The following is an 18,606-nucleotide window of genomic DNA, read 5'->3' as shown; positions in this document are numbered from 1 at the left end:
TTCTAGATTATTTGTTAAACAAACTGTTAAGGACATCAAGGAAATTAAATGAACTGGTTTATGTGTGAATACAGATATTGACAGGAAGAATCAAAAGGAATGCAGAAGAAAATTGCATGCAACAGAAAAACACTTCTATTCTTCTTGTTGAGTTTAAAAATTACAAGAAGCTAGTGATGCCCTGATTTCTAAGGGAGGATTTAGCCTCAAAATATAAGGATATTGTTGGGGTATTTGTTGCTAACTCTTGTTTCAAATTTATATGAACACTCAACCTCCAAACACAGCAGTTTCAATAACAGTTGTATTAGTCATCCACAGCTATACGGCTGCTTAAGATACACAAATAAAATTGCTTTATTTGGTTTGTAATTAATATGGCAAATATCACAGTATTCTACAAGGAGCAAAACACTCCAGATATATGTATTTTATTTCTTCTGACAACTGGCAAAGTATATTTTAGTACAGAATGCTTTATTGCTTCTTAACTATTCGTCCTACACAGTATACATAAAAGCTTAATGAGTATAGCTGCATAAAAACTAATTTTAATGCTTTTAAAATCAATGGTGAACAAAATGTTGTTTAGATTGTTTCTCAAACAACTACACACATCTGATCTTTGGAGGAAAAGCAATTACTTCTCGTTGTCATAGCCAATACATTTCTTCATTCCCCCATTTTAGAGGAAAATACTTAGGCACCTTTACACTAGTTGCCATGTAAACAGTTAACTATCTGAACAAATGCAGAAGAATATAGTTACTAAACAACTAATCAATAAGTTGCCACTTCCATTAATAGACTATGGCTGAGGAAGGTAAGAAGAGGACAATACAACATTTTTTTTAAATTAACAAATAGGATATGCATGCCTGTGTGAATTAATATTGTTTTGATTTTCAAGGAAAAAAAAATCAGAAAATAATTTATATAAACGATGTACAAAAATCCTTACAAAACAGATGTTATAATCCGTATTTAGATCCTTGTTCTTTTATCCATTCTATGAATAACTATCAGCTTTTGCTATTTTCCAACATCACATCACATATAATCATTTCTGTAAGTATCAAGTGCTATAAATCACTGGGAACTTATGTACACCTAATTTATGCAATCTTATTGCTTGTAAGGAAATCATCATTCTTTAGTGTTTTGTACCTCTGTCACTCTCTCCCACTGCATTTCTTTATTACAACAGGCACCACAATAGTTAAGAGTTTCTCAGCATTTTTATTTGCATGACCAATTTTTTTAAGGTATAACTCAGCCATTACAATTGAGATCACAACCTGAAGGTGTCCACGGATTTTCACACACACAAAAAAAAGTTTTCTGATTTCAAATGCTTCCCTCTCCCCTCCTCCCCTGTCCACTAGACCTTCTGGAATTTAAAAATATTTTCATTTTTTGAAAAAGCAATTTTGCAGGCCATCAGTCCATAATATAGACTAGCTCTTTGGTACAGTCAAAAGGAAAAAAAACAAATGGCTGAGGTATTGAGATTTAAAAAGCAGCCTCAACACATGCATAAAAGCCACTTTTCATAAGGAGTTGCTATGCATTCTGGAGTATGTTTCAGAAATACAGAAAAGTACATAATACGCAAATGCATACTATTGTTCATAGGTATTCACAACACACATCTCCTATGGTGCGTGTTGTGAATCCATATTAAGAGTAATAAAGAAACACGGCTAAATATGTTTCTTTTATCTAATCCACAATGTAGCAGACACACTGCTCTCACTATACGATGACCATTATGGTGAATGGTAGGAATACTCATCTGTTTATAATTATAGAAACATGTTTCTACTGGGAGGGTTGCTTGTGCGAGGATTGCAGCTTCAAAGCTCTGCCTGTTTCAACAGAATGACTGGTTTTTAGGACAGAATTCCTGTACCTTTGTGATCTAGGATAGCAAAACAGGTTTTTTTGAGAACGCTTACTTAACCTTGCTTTAACCACCTTGTCCAGTAACAATGCTAAACACCAGTGGCCTTGCAAATTAAATAGCTATGCTAAGGAATTAAATGCCTATATTTTACTAATGATTTTTTTTAAAAAACCTGGGCAGTAAATATTGAGAAAGCAATAAGCAATAGAAGCAACAGACTCTGAGCACAAAAATACAGCTCCAGCCATTTCAGTCAGAAATTAAGTAAAAATCAGAAAAAAAATTAGATTAAATTTCAACTTTAAGGTAATAAAAGATGGAGATGAAGGTGCCAATGAAATCTGCCGAAACTAAATTTCAGAAGCACAGCTTTCTCATCTTGAAATGTTACACCCATAAAAGCAGCCCATAAAATTAATCTACCTGGAGATTTTCCATGTTAAATCAGCTCAGAAATAACTTTTAAGCACTTATGGCATTATATCTAAAATACATATTCTCCTGTTGTCCATATATCAAAATCCTGTGTATTTTGAAAAATAAGATCTGAGCTGCACTGAAATGTTTGTATTATAAGAAAGAACAGCAATAAAGTACATTGCTTTCAGAGAGATATGACATTTGTAAGCAGTCTCTAGAAATTTGCATTGGACTACAGTATTCAGTGTGGGCAGAAAAAGATAGTGTTGCAAGATTCCTAAACCCATTCTTCAGTGAAGAACTAGTATTTTGAATGCTGAAAGGAGGCAAGAGAAGGAACAGAGCAAGTGTATTTTTCTAGTCTACACCTGAATATGAAACTCCTAAAATGATATTGTTTCCCCCGTTTCCCAAAGGTGTGACACAGCTTATTAGCATAACCTCTTATATTCCACTTAGATAAGGACATAGAATATGAGAGAGATGCAGTGAAATAAACTTCCAAGTAAAACAAACCTTTTTTTTTTTTTTTAATCCTGTGCTTTTTCAGTTTACCGCTTCTGGAAATAAAAAGAATTTAAACACCATGTTTATATGCTAATTAACTTTGCTGAAATAAGGCTTTTTAAAATTTAGTTTGAACTGTATAATGCTCTGTCTAAATTCGGTTTGTTTCTCTTTGAAAGCTGTCTCTAATAGGCAAAAAGTAGCAGATACAAATGGGTAAAAAAGAACTGCAGATTCCATACATTTGGGCTCTTTCCAAGAACTTTGTCACATTTTGCAGATTCTCAGCTTTCAAATAAAGGGGTCTTAGCCCTTCCAATTCTGGAGATATTCTTGCCTCTGTAAATCAATGTATTGTTGCTATGTAAAGCCAGCCTTGCAGAAATCTGTCTACAGCCAGCCAGACAGAAACAATGGGAGCGACAATTATATGTATTCGCTTTCCTCCCTCCAAAATTAACATGGTTTTGCCTTAAAATTGCAAGGCAATCTCAGTAAGGGATATAGTAGTGTTCAAAACACTAACTCAGAATTAAACAGAGGGTAAAGCTGTAAAAGGGAATGTAATTAAAGTATGCAGACTCCCTTTTTGCACACACACTGTCAGTTTGGGTTACTTTTATCAAATCAGCATAGAAGATCAGGCACAGAGTATAATGAATGTTATAAAAAGATAAATCTGAGATAAGCATTTGGATTTTACCAGGATCGGATGTTTGAACAGGGAAGATGTTTCAAAGCAAAGTTGCTGAAGAGGGTACAGGCTGACCACTCTTACACCAGGGCATGCAAGGAAGTAAATTGAGTAAATCTTGCTTAACTGAATTTAAAAAAAACATATTTGTAAAGGTACTTGGATGTGCACTGAGGTAAATTAGTTCCAGATCTATCCCAGTGGCCTTTTTTAAAGCTATTTCTATTAAAATATATTTTGCATCCTTACTCCAAGTGTTCATAATTCACATTATTTTTTCTAATCAGAAAACCAAACTTAACTCCAAAGACATGCTAAGACTCCATCGTTTAACAAATGCACGAAGTGTGGTGCAGTACATTATGGCGTTAGCATGTTTTATGTTTTTGATTCTGGGCACTGAGCAATTTAAACCTGCTCATTCCCACTCCTGATACATGTATGCGCAGAACGGATTCAAAAGGTGGACATGCTTTTATGCAAAATCAAGGTGCTACAGAATCCTGCAGAGACTATAAAAATACCTCCACAGATTTTGCCAAAAAACCTTAGCAGATTTATATTGGCCCTGCCAATGACTTTCTGTTTAACTTGTAATCAAAACAACTCAAACCCAGTTACTGTTTGCATATCTGCCAAGCCTCTCAATTTCAGCAGTAGGCAGCAGACTCTGAGTATGACAGCCTGTCTTTCAGATTCAAGCTGAAACTGCCAAGGCTCCACTACAGAGGCAACTGGTAAATTAAATGCCAACAAGCAAGGACATTCATGTACCTTTACACTCTGCACATGAAGAGACATCACAGGCCTCTTCATTCTAATGGGTGCTTTGTGTGTTTTGGACTGCAAAGTAAAGAGTGCCTCCTCTTATGCTTAATGAAACCATTGCATATATATTAGCTTAGCTGTATCTCTTTAATTCTATGGTCACAAATTACCTAACAAGTTTTCTTATTACAAATAAAGAAGAAACTTTAAATCCTTCAGTTGGCAAAACAAAACTGCAAAAAAAAAGCGTGGGGGGGCAATAGAAATCCACTTTTAAGTGCTCTTCTATCTCAGAAAGACTACAAATGGCATTATATATTCAGATTACAACAGAGTCATCGCTAAGTGTAACTGAAAATAAGAAACCATTTAAAACATATGTGAGCATCTTTAATTCCCCCGTTCCCAAAACATAAGCACTGTCTTCAATGCTGGGAAGTATGAGGCTCAGTTAGGGTGATTCTTCATGGCAGACAGGATAGGTTAATTATAATTATAGATACTTATTAATACATATTGATTGTTCAGTGCAGTTTGACTACAATTTGACTACTGGCAGCTGATACAGTCACCACAGTTACATTTAGTTCGTACTGGTAGCAATTTTGATTATACAACCATAACACAACTAACGACATTAATACCATTGAGCATAAATAACAGCACTTGACAGAATCAAGTGGAGAAAAAGCACTAACACTGGTTACTCTAATGGACAGAATAAATGATAGAATCAAATTACCGTTTTCCTGCAAGCAGGTCTAGTGAAATCTATTTCTGAAATAAGGGGGAAGGTATCAGTTTTAGTAACAGAATGAGGGTAAGAACACATTAAAAATTAACAGTTGTTTTCAAATAACTGAAGGAAAAACAGTGACATGGAAAACTTAGCTGCTCTAACTCACAAGCCTCTACAGTCGGCATTATCACTGTTTCCTGACATGGGTTTAATCTGCCATCGTGCCTGTAAATGAAAGAAAACCCAAGTGTATGAGCCTCCCAAGAGTTCCTACAATAACACAAGAGATTTTTTTAATGGAGGGAGGGAGAGAGATCCTTGGTCCAATATAAAAGAGGTTACTGTTGTGCAAGCGTCTTGTCTATTTACTATAATTTGGCAGCCACAGCTCTGCAAGACTTCAGAACTAAGAAAAGGGAAAACTTTGATGTTCCTTTGACGTGAGCTGGTTGAGATGCATCTTCTTGGTAATTGTACAGAGATATTATATTGTTGCAGTTGCTTGATGTTAGCAATGAACTGTGTTTCATTTTACAATGGCAACCTTTCCCTCTTTCCCTCCTCTCCAGCTTCCTCTGCATCTACAGTGCTAACCTTTGTCATATTATGATTTAGTTTAACTGGAACCATGTCAGGTCTCCCCAGAAAAATCTTCCTATAATTGTAATATGAACCTGAAGGCAGATGCTTTACGGAGAGAAATTCACCTTCCTTGGACACACATCAGCCGCTGTTAGAAGGATATTTGAAATTCCAGAAGCCCCATTTTCATTAATCAATGGGTAAATCAGTCACTAAGCAGTCTTCTATTTTTCAGTGCAACTATATAACACCATGGGAATGATCTAATGTTTACCTTAACTTGTCATCAGGAAAGAAAAGTACAGCTTCTAGGGCCTGATTCAGTGCCCATCAGTGCTATTGCCAAACCTCCCATTGACTTCAATGGATCCAGAATCTGGTTCCTACAGCCTGCATTTCTCTCTTCTGCACTGTCAGGGTCACTTCCCAAGTTAGAAGGTCCCATTTCCTCATTTAAAAAGAACAACATGTACAAGCGAAGTTATTGATTCTTTTTGTTCTGGGTGACAAATAAGCACCAAAAATCCTCATCTTTTATAGAATCCTCTTCCTCTGTTCTACTATTTTGGTCACCTACCTGTCAGCTACTTTGCTGCTGGGCAGCCTGAAAAAGGTATATCTGCAGTTAGCAGGGCAGAGAAGTAAAAACCAACTGTAGTAGGGTATATGAAGACACACTATCCCCTCCCTGAGGCCTACCTAAGTTAGAACAAGCAGTGCAAGTACACACAAGTTTAAAATAATGAAACTTCTCCACTTGCCAGGAGCTAGTGAATTTGATTTTGGCAAGCAGATATTTCCATCCAAATATTCCACCCCCCCAACCCAGTTTCCTCCAAATAGATTCACACAACCCTTCAATCTATTTTTGTTAGAGTTGTTTTAGTACAGAACATTTTTTCTCCGTTTAGATATAAAATGCCTGAGCTTACCTTGAAAAAACGATTAATGGAGTTTTTAAAATATACCACAGATGTTCACCCATAACAGGGAAATAATTTAATATTTTGTGTCCTTTAGCCATTTGATGGCAATTGATTTGGGGTTGGGTGGGGGAGGGGAGAAGGGTGATTAAAGGGTTAATATTCAGATCAGAAATTTGCAAGGCCTGCATAATGGAACTGCCACCCTGATAACAATAGGAATTTTTAACAATATCGAGCCTTGTTAGCAAGAGAGTTACAAGCATTGAGGGCAATCAGTGTGTCTTGTCAGTTTCTTTTTATCTACCATCTCCAACCGCCAAGGAACCGAAATGAAGCACTTTGGAATTATCAATTTCAGCCACATTTGCATAACAAAGCCCCCGAGGAAGAGGCATGATAAATGTGAAGGACCCCTCTTGGAAAAGGAACTGTCAACCGCGCCCCGAAAGATTCTCCGACCGAGCGCATTCTCGGGGATTGTAGTCAGCGAAAATAAAATGAAAGCATTAAAGAAAGTCATTCTCTCAGAGAGAAAAATCTCCCCCTCTGCACAGAGAGAACTGGATGAAATGACATTATGCATATGAAAATGTCCAGAAAGATGTTTGATTTATGTATGCATTAGATGCAAATTCCATTACCGCACGCGCGCTGTTGTGTGATTTGGCTCTGAACACATCACTGCCCTGATCAAATCTGATCTCATTAATTCCGACAAGGAGAGAGAGAGGGAATTGAGAAGAATTTATGGCCTGGACACTTGAAAGAAGTAAATTGTAATTCTGTTTAAAGCTGTAGCGAACCTTTTAAACACCTTTTATTATAGAAAAAAGCACTTACTTTTATAACACTGTTAGAACTTACTTAATCTTGTACTTGGAACTTCTAGTCTTCATTTTAAAAATCTATGACCTTGTTTAGGGAAAAAAGACGGGTGGGGGGGAGAGAGAGAGAGAGAGAGAGAGAGAGAGAGAGAATATGCCTGTCTTAGAATGAAATCCAGCAGAAGCATCATAATAATATGATCAAAGAAGACCTATTGACTATCTGAATAATCGTGTGAAAATTCAGTTCCAGTGGTATATGTTTATTTTAAACAATCTTTTAATATCCTCAGATAAAATATCAAACACTTTACAAGTCGTTTTATAGGACTGGATAGACATTTCATGCTTAAAAATGTTATTAATTGTGATCTAGATAAAAATGGCAATGAGCACATGTTTTATAACAATATTCTCAAGCAGTGCAGGGATAAGCATCAACTGAAACTGAGAGGGGTTTTTTTTCTGATACAGACTATTTAAAGACAAAAACCCCACAGCTTTGCTAAAAAGGAAATATATTTCTATAACAAAAAAAGGCAGATTGTTTCTTACATTAATAAAGATTCTTATCCTTGTTTTGCTCCTGAGAAAGACCTTAATAACTCATTTCCTCCCTTCATGAGAGATAATCACCCTTCATGGGTGAGATATCCTGTATTTACTTGATACCAAGTGTAAAACTGAAATAGTGTCTCAATATGTTATTGCATTGTATAATCAGTGTTCCTCCCCCAACATTCATGAACCCCTAGGGTGTATCATAGCCTAGAATAGTTTCTTTTCTGTTATGCATCTTCCATTGTAGTGAGATATGATGAACACTCTCCCCAATAAGAAAGACAAAAACAAAAAACCCTGGATTCCTAAATTCTTAGCTGACTATCAGGATTTATTTAAAGGGAAATGAAGTGACTTCTTCAGTTTCCCAATGAAGCCTGCAGCTTCCTTTGATAATCTACTCCAGTAGAAGTAATTGTTGAGCAAATATCACCCAAACAGATACAGGAAACTTGTAAGTTACCACATAAACAAATCCAGAACAATAACTTGCAAAGTAAACCACAGTAGAAGCAGGTGAACACATTTTAAGCATCACTCAATTTTTCAGTGGTTGATGATGAATTACGTGCAAAGTGTCATTTCACATTTCCACATGCAGGAAATATGTACGTATTTGCAGTGTGCTTGAATGTGGATATAAACACAGACAATTCAGTGGTCATTTGAAGAGCTACTGGTCAGATTTGGATGCCAAATTCAATCAACAGTGTAGAAAAAGGGGAATTTATTCCTGCTAGGTAGAATTTCAGTCCAAGCCCAGCTGTAGAGTCAATACTAACTTATATGTAATACACATAGACATGCACACATTATGCCATATACATATCAAATTCTTTTATTTCTGTCTGCATTTATATATGCATGTTTGTATATACAACTCTGTAAAAAAAAAAAAAAAAAAAGCAAACCAGAACATATTTTATATGAATGTAATATAGTGTATGCTTGTAGCTTTGTAATGCTGCAGAAAACACTGGAAGTTTGAGTGTGCTACATGTACTACACTTACACATGCAGAGCACTTTAAGAAATAACTTAGTAATGGTGGTATCTAAAATATTATTACATGAAACATAATGTTTGCCAGACCTAATATATTAAATAAATATTTTCTATTCTGTATAAATCATTCATTCTTTCCATTATTAATGGCATACCTACAAATTGCTAATGTGTGTCAACTCCAAGTAGCGGAAAATTCTGTTATATCAAGGGGGATAACCACAGCAGTTTCTTTACCTCTAGACTTTGAGAAAACTAGCACATTGTGAAGGAGACTGCAATTGCAAAATTTAGCTTGGTGTCTTACATAAGGTTATCTGCCTCCTCCTGCAAACCATTTAGCATCTCAGTGACTGCCTGAGTATTTTTATTAAAATATTCTAACCACCTGTCCATTTGAGTCTGTTTCAGTTACAACCCAAAAATAAAAGCAGTCTTGTACTTTAAAATACAAGGGCCATGAAATAAGATTCTAATATTGGTGGCTAATTAAGCAAATACTGTTCATCCTGTCTCTTTAAAAAAATCTCCCTGTCATCGTCTACCCCTCCTTCCATGCCCTCAAATACATACACAGACACACATACTTTCTTTCAATGAGTGGTTCAGGCTCCATGATTAAGGTCATGCCGTTTGTTCATTACTGGCCTGGCTAATGTGATTGAATTGGAACAATACCTTTGAACTCCTTGGCTCTGATCTGCATACTAATTGACTCTCTTGTCCTTGGCAGTGACCTTGACAGGCTCTCAACCACTCTGGGAATGTCTGACCAGTTTCTAATCAAAAGTTCCTATCAAAAGAACAAAACAAAAATTAGTCATTTATGTAGCTCTTCCTTGTATTCATATTGCCTTATTTACCATTAGAGAAGGAAAAATTGTTACTCCCTAGCTCCCCCTGGATGTTTATTAATATTTAAAAATTACCCTGTCTCTTTAAAGCACTGAAACAATGATAGCATTGTTTTTAAAGAGTTCATTGTTGGAACTCGAAACGCATTTTTACACATATTTTGAGGGAAATTCTTTGTTACACCAGGGATGCATTTAGCTCATGGACCTTGACATCTTCACAAGCGTTCATATGTTAAAAAAAAAAAAATTCTATAACCAAGTTTTTAATAACCCAAGGAAATGACCCAAATTAGTTGACTTTTACAGCGCTAACCATACATCAACAATTTTCAAATGGTTCTACAGCACTGCAAATATTGTAATGACAAAAAAATAAATCTTTATTTAGAAAATGCCAGATTTCAGGTAATGATTGAAAGCTTTTATTTTTAGATCTCTGAGGTTCTTAGAACAACACATTTCTCTGGAGAAGCATGATTTTTATGCAGAAGAGGGTATTAAACACTATACAAATGTTTATGGAAAAAAGCTGTTACACAAAACTACTTTTCTGACTGGAAGTTACAGTTTGACGTGGTTCTTAGTGAAGTGGAGATTTACCTTGTGAGACAAGTTTCAGCATCTGCGAACCCTTTTTATTAAAGAGCACATCTCATGCAGTAATAACCAAACTACTAAAATTAAGTATCCATCACGAAACATGCAGAGAGACAGACAGACAGATAACAGAGAGAGATTTAGCTTTGCAGTATTGCTTAGTAAAGATCAGCTTGATAGAAGTTTTAACATTAAAAAAATGACATTCATTCTGATTTTAGGCAAACCCTATGAAAGGAGAAAAACAGTAGATACCTTAACCTCATTCATTCTTTTAACAGTACTTTGCACTTCTATAGCACCTTTCATCCAGGGTTCTCAAAGCACTTTAGAGACATTAATGAATTAAGACTCGTGACAACCAAGTGAGGTAAGTATTATTATTGCCTATCACTGGTGATCCAAAAAATCTATAAATAGAAGAGCAAGCCACAAAATTTCTGACAAACACATAGTTTACTGTAATTTCCATTTTTACTCTGGTTTGGTAATTAAACCAACTGTTTTGAGAGAAGGTCTCAAAGCATGCAGGAGCTTTATAAGCCAGGGATAAATATGATTTTTTTTAAAAGAAGGAATCTTGGATCATATCTAGGTATTAATCCAGGGTTCCATGGGAGTCAATACAGAGCTGAGATGTTCTGGGAAATTAAGAGCTTTTTGCCATCCAAACTTTCAAATTTGGGCTTCCCATTCAGGCATACTGCAGTAATATGTCACCAAATAAGCCAGCTGAACACGACTGTAATAGAAAGTAACATGTGGGACCGCCCAATTCCTATGACCCCTCCCATACCAGACCCCATAAGAAACTAATAAAGTGCTCTTCACTTCTGCCTCTTGTCTACCTAAAACCATATTAATGAACCTGTGCTTTGCTAGGTTGTTCAGGAAATCAGGAGGTGGAACTAAAAAGGAAGAAGCAAAGCAGGGCAATTGTGGAATTCAACCTCTGCAGTTGCCTGTAGCAACAGATATCGGATGGAACTGCAGGCAGGTAACCTAAGATCGCATTTTGGTTAACAAGTTACACCTGTATGCAGTCAGGTCTAGAAGAGTGGCAGTCTGTGTAGCCACGTATGTAATACAGACCTAATGGTCAGGTTTCTAAAGTATAAAGGTGCCTAAAAAGGTATCTAGCTGTCCAACTCCCATGGATTTGGCTGCTCTTAGTTTGTAGTTTACTCTACAAACAACAAAGATAAGCAGGTCAGATTGACATACAGATTTACATAAAATATCAATCCATCTATACCTATAAATAACACAGTTTATATAAAAATATAACATTTCCTTAGAATCCTAAAACGCATCAAAAGTTATAGAATATAAATATTATGCAACACTGAGGTGGTTAGCCTGATGTCAGGCAGAAGGTAAGGCAGCATGGCACCTTAGAGACTAACTGGGTCAGAGCTTTCACAGGCAACAACCCATTTGGTCTGGTATCAGCCCATCCTACCGTCTGCTGCAGCTACCATTGAAATGCAGCCTCCTCTGTGTTATAATACCCTAGGCCATTCAGCAGCAAGGCAGACTACAAAAGATATGAGAAAAAATAATCCTTTAAACAAAACTGCAAAGCCAATGGGTAGACAGAACACAGTTTTCCTAATTACACAGAATTTATATTGTGGGTCCTTTCAAAGACAACTGGTCAGGGCCCTGGCTTAGTGATTCTTGAAAATAACTAGTATATGCTGCATCACGCTGTCCCCACTTAGTATCATTGCTTACGTAACAAACATCACCTAGTGAAAAGGGAAGTGTGCTACCTATAGCACTTCCTGTAGTAACTGGTTTTGTTAAGATATCCTTAATTTGTGTAGTGACCAGACCTACCTACCTCTCTCATGAAATTGAAGAGACATGTGTTTGTGTGACTCCATAATATGTACAATCCATACCTGGGAACCAAATAAACAGGGGTATCAAACTCATCCAGCCCCACTGGCAGGATTAGGGGCACGGGCCAGTCTGCAGGCTGGATCAGGCCCACAGACCAGTCTTGTGCACCAGAGCCATTGCACAGGGCTGGTCCAGCATGGGCATCACATGCAGCCCCGCACACTGCATAAAGCATGCACAACAGCTCCAGCCCTCTGCTCCATGAAGCATGTCCTGGCCTCAGCAGCACCTGCACCAGACCAGCACTATGTGCTGGATCTGGCACACAGAGCTGATTTAGGGGTCCAAGCTGGACCGGTCTCAGATCCAGCACCATGTGTAGCCACATTCAGCACATGTGTGCACTGGACTGGCTCCGGTGCTGTCTGATGTAGTCATGCACAGGGTCCAGCCCCATATGGCACATGCAGCCTTCATGTTAAATGTAGTGTGCCGGTCCACAGCTGGTGCATGCCACGTGCGATGTGCAGAACTGATCTGAGATCAACAGGCAGCACTGCACACTGGATAAGGTTCTGCAAGAAGGATCCAGCCTACTGGCCTTGTCTTTGACACCCCCTGAGCTGAAAGAAAACCAAAATGAAATATATGATCATTCCCGGTCACTCGATTAGATATAAAGCAGAATATCTAATATTATACTAGAAAGACCTATATACTAGCTAGGAAAAATAAATTCAATTATTAAAAAGTCAAAGAGCTGGATTCATTTCTGCCCAAGCTGATATACAGTGGCCCAGTTGCAGGGTGACACTGAGAACCTCTTCCATCTCCCTAATTCTGAAGGTTAGCGCTGGCCCTGATACCACTAATTGCTGCTGTGAAGCTCCTCTAACTTACACCACTTATGTAGAGTCTTTAATGGGCACTGTATCAGTGCTGGATAGATTTAGTGAATCTAAATCCCGCCCCCAGCAGGACTCTTCAATCCTTCTACATTACACACTGGATAGAACAGAGATATTGACCCCAAAGTAGCTCAGCTGCCTAACAGAGAGCTTCCTTGCAGCAAAAGAACTCTCTCTTGCGATATTCCAGCTGGGTTACAATCACCTGTGTGGTGCATACACATGACAATCCACACCTTTGCTAATGTAGACTCACTTTAAAATAAAAGTGGCAGCACAAACTAACTATCTTGAAGCATTATACACTGAATTAAGTTTACATGGGGCTTTATAAGCAACCTACATAGTACATGTAGAACAGGGGGTGACAATTACTTCAGGCGGAGGGCCACTTACTGGGTTTTGGCAACCCATCAAGCACCACATAGGTAGCCCTGCCCCTTGACAGGTGCCCCACCCCCTGGTCACTATCTGGGGACCAGAAGTCCCATCCCCTAACCCCTGACCTTTGCTACCAGAAGTCCCTCCCCTTGACCCTGGAATTACTCCTTTCAGTAAGGGGTTTTGCCATCTCTGAACCAGAAAAATACCAAATTGTATTCTAAAAATCGGAAGTGTACTACAACATTCATTAATCTAATTTTAAAAAAATATTTTTGTCCTGATTTACATGTGCTTGTTTACTGTATGTAGAGGTGATAGTGTAATAGCTTAAAATGAAGTCTTACTCTTGTATATTGTTGGAGGGTGTGGGTGGGAGGGTAGGTATAGGCTTGTGGGTATGTGGGGTGTGGGGGAGGGGGTGTGTGTGTGGGATTTGTTGGGGAGGGTGTGGGTGAGTATGGGTTTGTGAGAGGCTGTAAGTGTGTGGGGGGAGGGTGGCTGGGGAAAGTTGTGGATTGGATGGAGGGGGAAGGTTTGCCCACAGCCTGCTCCCTCCACCCTGCCGCAGCAGGCAGAGCCTCCACCAGTACTCTTACAAGCCGGAGCTCCATGTTCCCACTACTCCTGGCCCCAGGGCATTGGCATGGGCCCCATGCTCCCACTCACTGCCCCTTGCCCCATGTCTGCTACTGCTCCCCTTCTCCTGCTGCTTCCTTGCTCCCCCCAGCCTCCATCCATTCCAGCACCATTTCCCAGCTGCTCCTGCAGTCCCAGTGTGGCAGCTGGGAACCACATGGTGCCAGAGTGTAGCAGGCAAGGAAATGGCTGTGGCAGGTGGGGGGAAGGGACACTGAGTGGATGCGCAGAGCCCAGCGACAGCCAGGTGGGAGTGCAGGGTCCCTGCTGGAGCACCGGGGCCAGCACTGGGAGGGCGCAGAGTGGGACAGCAGGAGCATGGGGTCCAGGCTGCCAGGGGTTCTATGGAGCTGGGCTGTGCTGCTCAAACAGGGAGAGAAGGGAGCCAGCCCGGCTCTACAGATCCCCTGGCAGCCTGGGCCCTGTGCTCCTGTTGCCCTACTCAGGGCCTTGCCAGCACTGGCTCAGGTGCACTAGTGTGGACCCCGTGCTCCCACTCAGCTGTTGCTGCACTCTGTGCGCCTGCTCACGGCCACTTCACCCCACCTACAGCAGCCATTTCCCCCCAACCCTGCCTGCCAGTCTCTGGCACCACGTGGGTCCCAGCTGCAGCACAGGGACTGCAGGAGCTGGCCCAGTCAGCCCTGAGGACTGGGGTGATCACCCACAGTCCTCCCCTGCCTCCCTCCCCCTGTCCTTCTTATCTGTATTTCCCTCAGCACAGGGAGGCAGGAACAGTCCCAGGCCCAAAGCCTCCAGCAGCCCCTGCTAGGAAGAGGCTTCTGGTTGGGGCTTGGGGTGGGGAAGGCTGGAGGGGTGGGTGGGTGGTGGGGCTGGATTTGCTGCTGCAGCTGTTCAGTTTTGTCATCAGGTCTCCCTGGGTCCAACTGCCCCTGGCTCTTGTCATCTTTGACAGGCAGCCAGGGGCAGATAAATATTAATTTTCTAAATTTTTTAGGGGCCCCATGGGCCAGATAAAATGTCCTGGCCATATTTTGACTACTCCTGATATAGAGCTAAGTTTAAAAAAAGGTTTCTTTGACCTGATGTGGTCTAATAAACACGTAGAAATAATGTAACCACCCCCACCCCCCAAAACAACAACAACAAAAAACTCTACCAGACACACTTCTCCCTCTACAGAGAGGGAATGAAGTGGCAAACATGTGAGAGACGTAGTCACGTTACTTATGGCACTACTGGAAGGCTCTCAGATATTACAGTGATAAACGTGGTATAATAACCTATAGAGAATAGAACAGAATAGAATTCATGTGAAAAGCATTAATTATTGATAAGATAAAGGGCAGATAATTACCATACTTCATATCTGCCTACCTGCCTGCTGTGAGGACAGCAAGTCGGTTCCTAACTGTCTAGTCAGTAGGATGGTGGGGAGCAGTTTGCTTTTTCAGTTCAGTAGTCAGGTTCTCTTGTTCCTTCCTGGCTGGCATTCTGTCATACACACACTGTATTATTTAAGGTTCCTATTAGAGTCTATTAAAGTCACTGAACGGAGGAACACCCTCCCCCCCAGCATATTTAAACAATAATGATCCAATCAAGAAGGTTTAGAGTACACGTGATAACTGAAGTCAAGGGTTTGAGGCAAAGCCAAAGTTGCTTAACCCTCTACCTTGGTCATTCAAGAGATGAAGGCAGTTCAAATTATTTGATCTCATTTAAAATTTATACTGATAGGCCTCAATTTAGCAATGCACTTATGCACATGCTTAAATCCAGCTTAAAAAACAAAAGATTTCAGCATGTGCATCAAATGATCAGAGAAGCCCACAAGATCCCAAACACTCTGGATCTGATTGTGCAACATATGTAAGCACATGCTTAACATTCTGCATTACTGTGAAAAGGCCATCTCTCAGATTTATTATTAAACATGCCTTTAAGTACATTGCAGGATTAAGACTACAATTTTTTGCACCTTGCAGGGCAGAAACGAGTTAAGAACATTTTCTAATGTTTTGCTGATTCAGGTTTGCTTTTCCTCTTTATTAGTTTCATTAAGGTTTTGCATCGCCACATTTGTCCATGACTTAGTTTTTTACGGGCTTTTTAAAAATTTCATTCTGTGTTTTAATATTTAATAGCACCATTACATGTAAAGACACTTAGAATTTATGTTTCTCAACATTGTGTTTCCATTACCACTCTAGTACTGACTGCTTATGTTTTTAATTGAATAAATAAGAGTTCTATTATAACATTTACATCTGAAGATTAACAGCAAAGCAGCATGATGACAAAGGGTACAGTTTTATAACTGCCTGGCTTACTTGCCTACCAGGTTCAAGGCAAAGGCCACATGCCAGCGGTAAGCCCCAAAGCAGGAGGAACCAGATCATTCATGACAAAATCCTTTTTCATTAGTAATGTACTTGTTTTCATACCTGCCCAATGTTCACTGTATTGGTGTGACTTTACTACATCTGCAGGTTTTGGTTTTTAGTTGGGAGGTTTTTGTAGGAACTTTTGTTTGAAAATTGATTTGTTCTTCATTTGATTGGGGAAAATCCTGAGACAGATTTTTGTTGTTTTAAAAGGGAGGGTTGGTTGGTCAGCTGTGACTGGCTACAAAAAATTAATTTGTTTCTAGTTCCCTGATGGTTGAACGTACCACGTATTGGCTGCAATCTTCCATTTAATCTGTGTGGGCGTTATCCACATGTGGGTGGAGCCTCATTTTCCTTCCTCTCCCATCTAGTTTACATTCCGTTTCCCTTCTCCATTCCATGGTTCTTTCACAGTGTTAGGATGAACTACCTCCCCAAGTATTCTTCAGACTACAACCATATTTGTATGTATTTATGAGATTAAGTGTGTATTGGTAATTTTGATCTGAGTTCCATTCCACAGTATTACATCTTGCTTTTTTACTTTAATTGGAAATCAGTTTCTGGGACCTACTCAGGAATGGAATGGTTTGAATTAAGGAAGCAGTTTGGTAGCAGGCAAAGCAGTAAAGTTTGAATTTGTTTTTACTTGCTGGAAAAAGAGATGGCAGGAGAAGAAACTGCAGATAAAAAGCTACAACTAACATTAACACCCAGTTTATGAGATAGGCAGAAAATCTACCTGCCGCTTTTGGGAAAGATGCATCACATCACCCCAGCTCCGTTTGAGGAAACAATAATTATTATATTTTTGCTAAACTGAGCTGTCATATTTTATGGAAAAGATATACTGTGTGCAGGCTGCAAGTTTTTTGAGCGTTGAAGAAGTGTGGTTCTCAGCTGCTCACCCTGATACTACACCCAGATACTATTATAATAAACACCTTTAAAAATTCATTTAAAAAAAGCTGGTCTGAGCTTTTTGGATAGGGTGGGATATGAATCAATTAAATAAATAACAATTTAAAACACATTAAGAATATGGGAAGAGACAGAAATAGAATTAGTGGGGAAGGGCTGACCGAGCACTCTGTCAGTGTCTAGCTGGCTTGGATTACCTATCTTTACTTTTAATGTTGGCATTGCTCTTTCACCAAATGGAGACCCTATGGTTCAGAAATGGAAGGCATTATTTCCCATTGCAGGATATGAAAGTGCAATCTGTGCCCCATTTTCTGCTGCTGGTTCACTAAACTAACCTTCTAGTTTACTAGCCCTCAAACTGGAGATCATTACCTCTGATAGAAAGAAGAGGAATTACGGGTCTGTGCAGACACTGGGGGAGGTAAAGAGGAAGTTAGATCACATTAAAAATGGCCACCCAATCTAAGTTAGTTCACCTAGGTAGAGACCTTACACTTAGATACCTTTGTTAGGTTAATATAAGTGCAAACTGTATAGAAGTTCCAGGAAGGTTAGACTGGTCAAAAAAATCGCTGATCTAACTCAACCGTACCTCAGAGATGCACTAAGTTAGATCAAGTATGAGTAGACCAATCTAACTGAATTCCTATACGCATTCCCAGTATAGCCTCAGGCCCTGAGAAAACCAGCTGCTGCTCCCAGCCCCAGGGCTGAACTTTTCCTACCACCTCCTCTCCCCATACTGGGCTATTTTTATCCCCATCATCCCTCCCCCCATCCCAGATGGACAACTTCCCCTCTGTGGACCAGTCAGCCTCCCTCAAGTCCACCAACCCCTTCGATCCTACAAGCTGCTCCCAGTGCTGGTTGTACCAGTATTCATTGGTGCCAGGACCCATCAGAAGTCTGTTGGGGTGGGGAAAGAGCTGGAAGGATTGGGGGGGCTGGCTCACTGTGTGGGTGCTTGTCTGGTAGTGGAAGGGGTCAGGGGGCTAAAAATAACCCTTGGTCCCAGGCGAAAGAGAATCCCCCCTGATCATGCCAACTCCTGCCACAAAGCCACCAGCCCCCTGATCCATCCACCCCTCCCTCCACAATCTGGATCAGTGAACAACATTAAACCTGGCCCTGGGAGTGGTTTTGAGGTTCGAGGGAGTTCAGCATCATGG

The 18,606-nt window shown here is 39.6% G+C and overlaps 1 long non-coding RNA gene across 1 annotated transcript in view; it reads right to left on the bottom strand.

Moving 5' to 3' along the window:
- Positions 1 to 18,606, bottom strand: part of LOC109320975 — a 102,260-nt gene that overhangs the window by 50,489 nt on the left and 33,165 nt on the right. Inside the window, exon 2 of the long non-coding RNA XR_002103908.1 lies at positions 9,611 to 9,725. This is a non-coding gene — a long non-coding RNA (uncharacterized LOC109320975). The remainder of the gene's footprint in view (positions 1 to 9,610; positions 9,726 to 18,606) is intronic.

Source organism: Crocodylus porosus, unplaced genomic scaffold, assembly GCF_001723895.1.
Source record: "Crocodylus porosus isolate Cpor-Errol unplaced genomic scaffold, CroPor_comp1, whole genome shotgun sequence".
Taxonomy (NCBI): domain Eukaryota; kingdom Metazoa; phylum Chordata; order Crocodylia; family Crocodylidae; genus Crocodylus; species Crocodylus porosus.
This window is presented reverse-complemented; position numbering and strand designations above follow the sequence as displayed.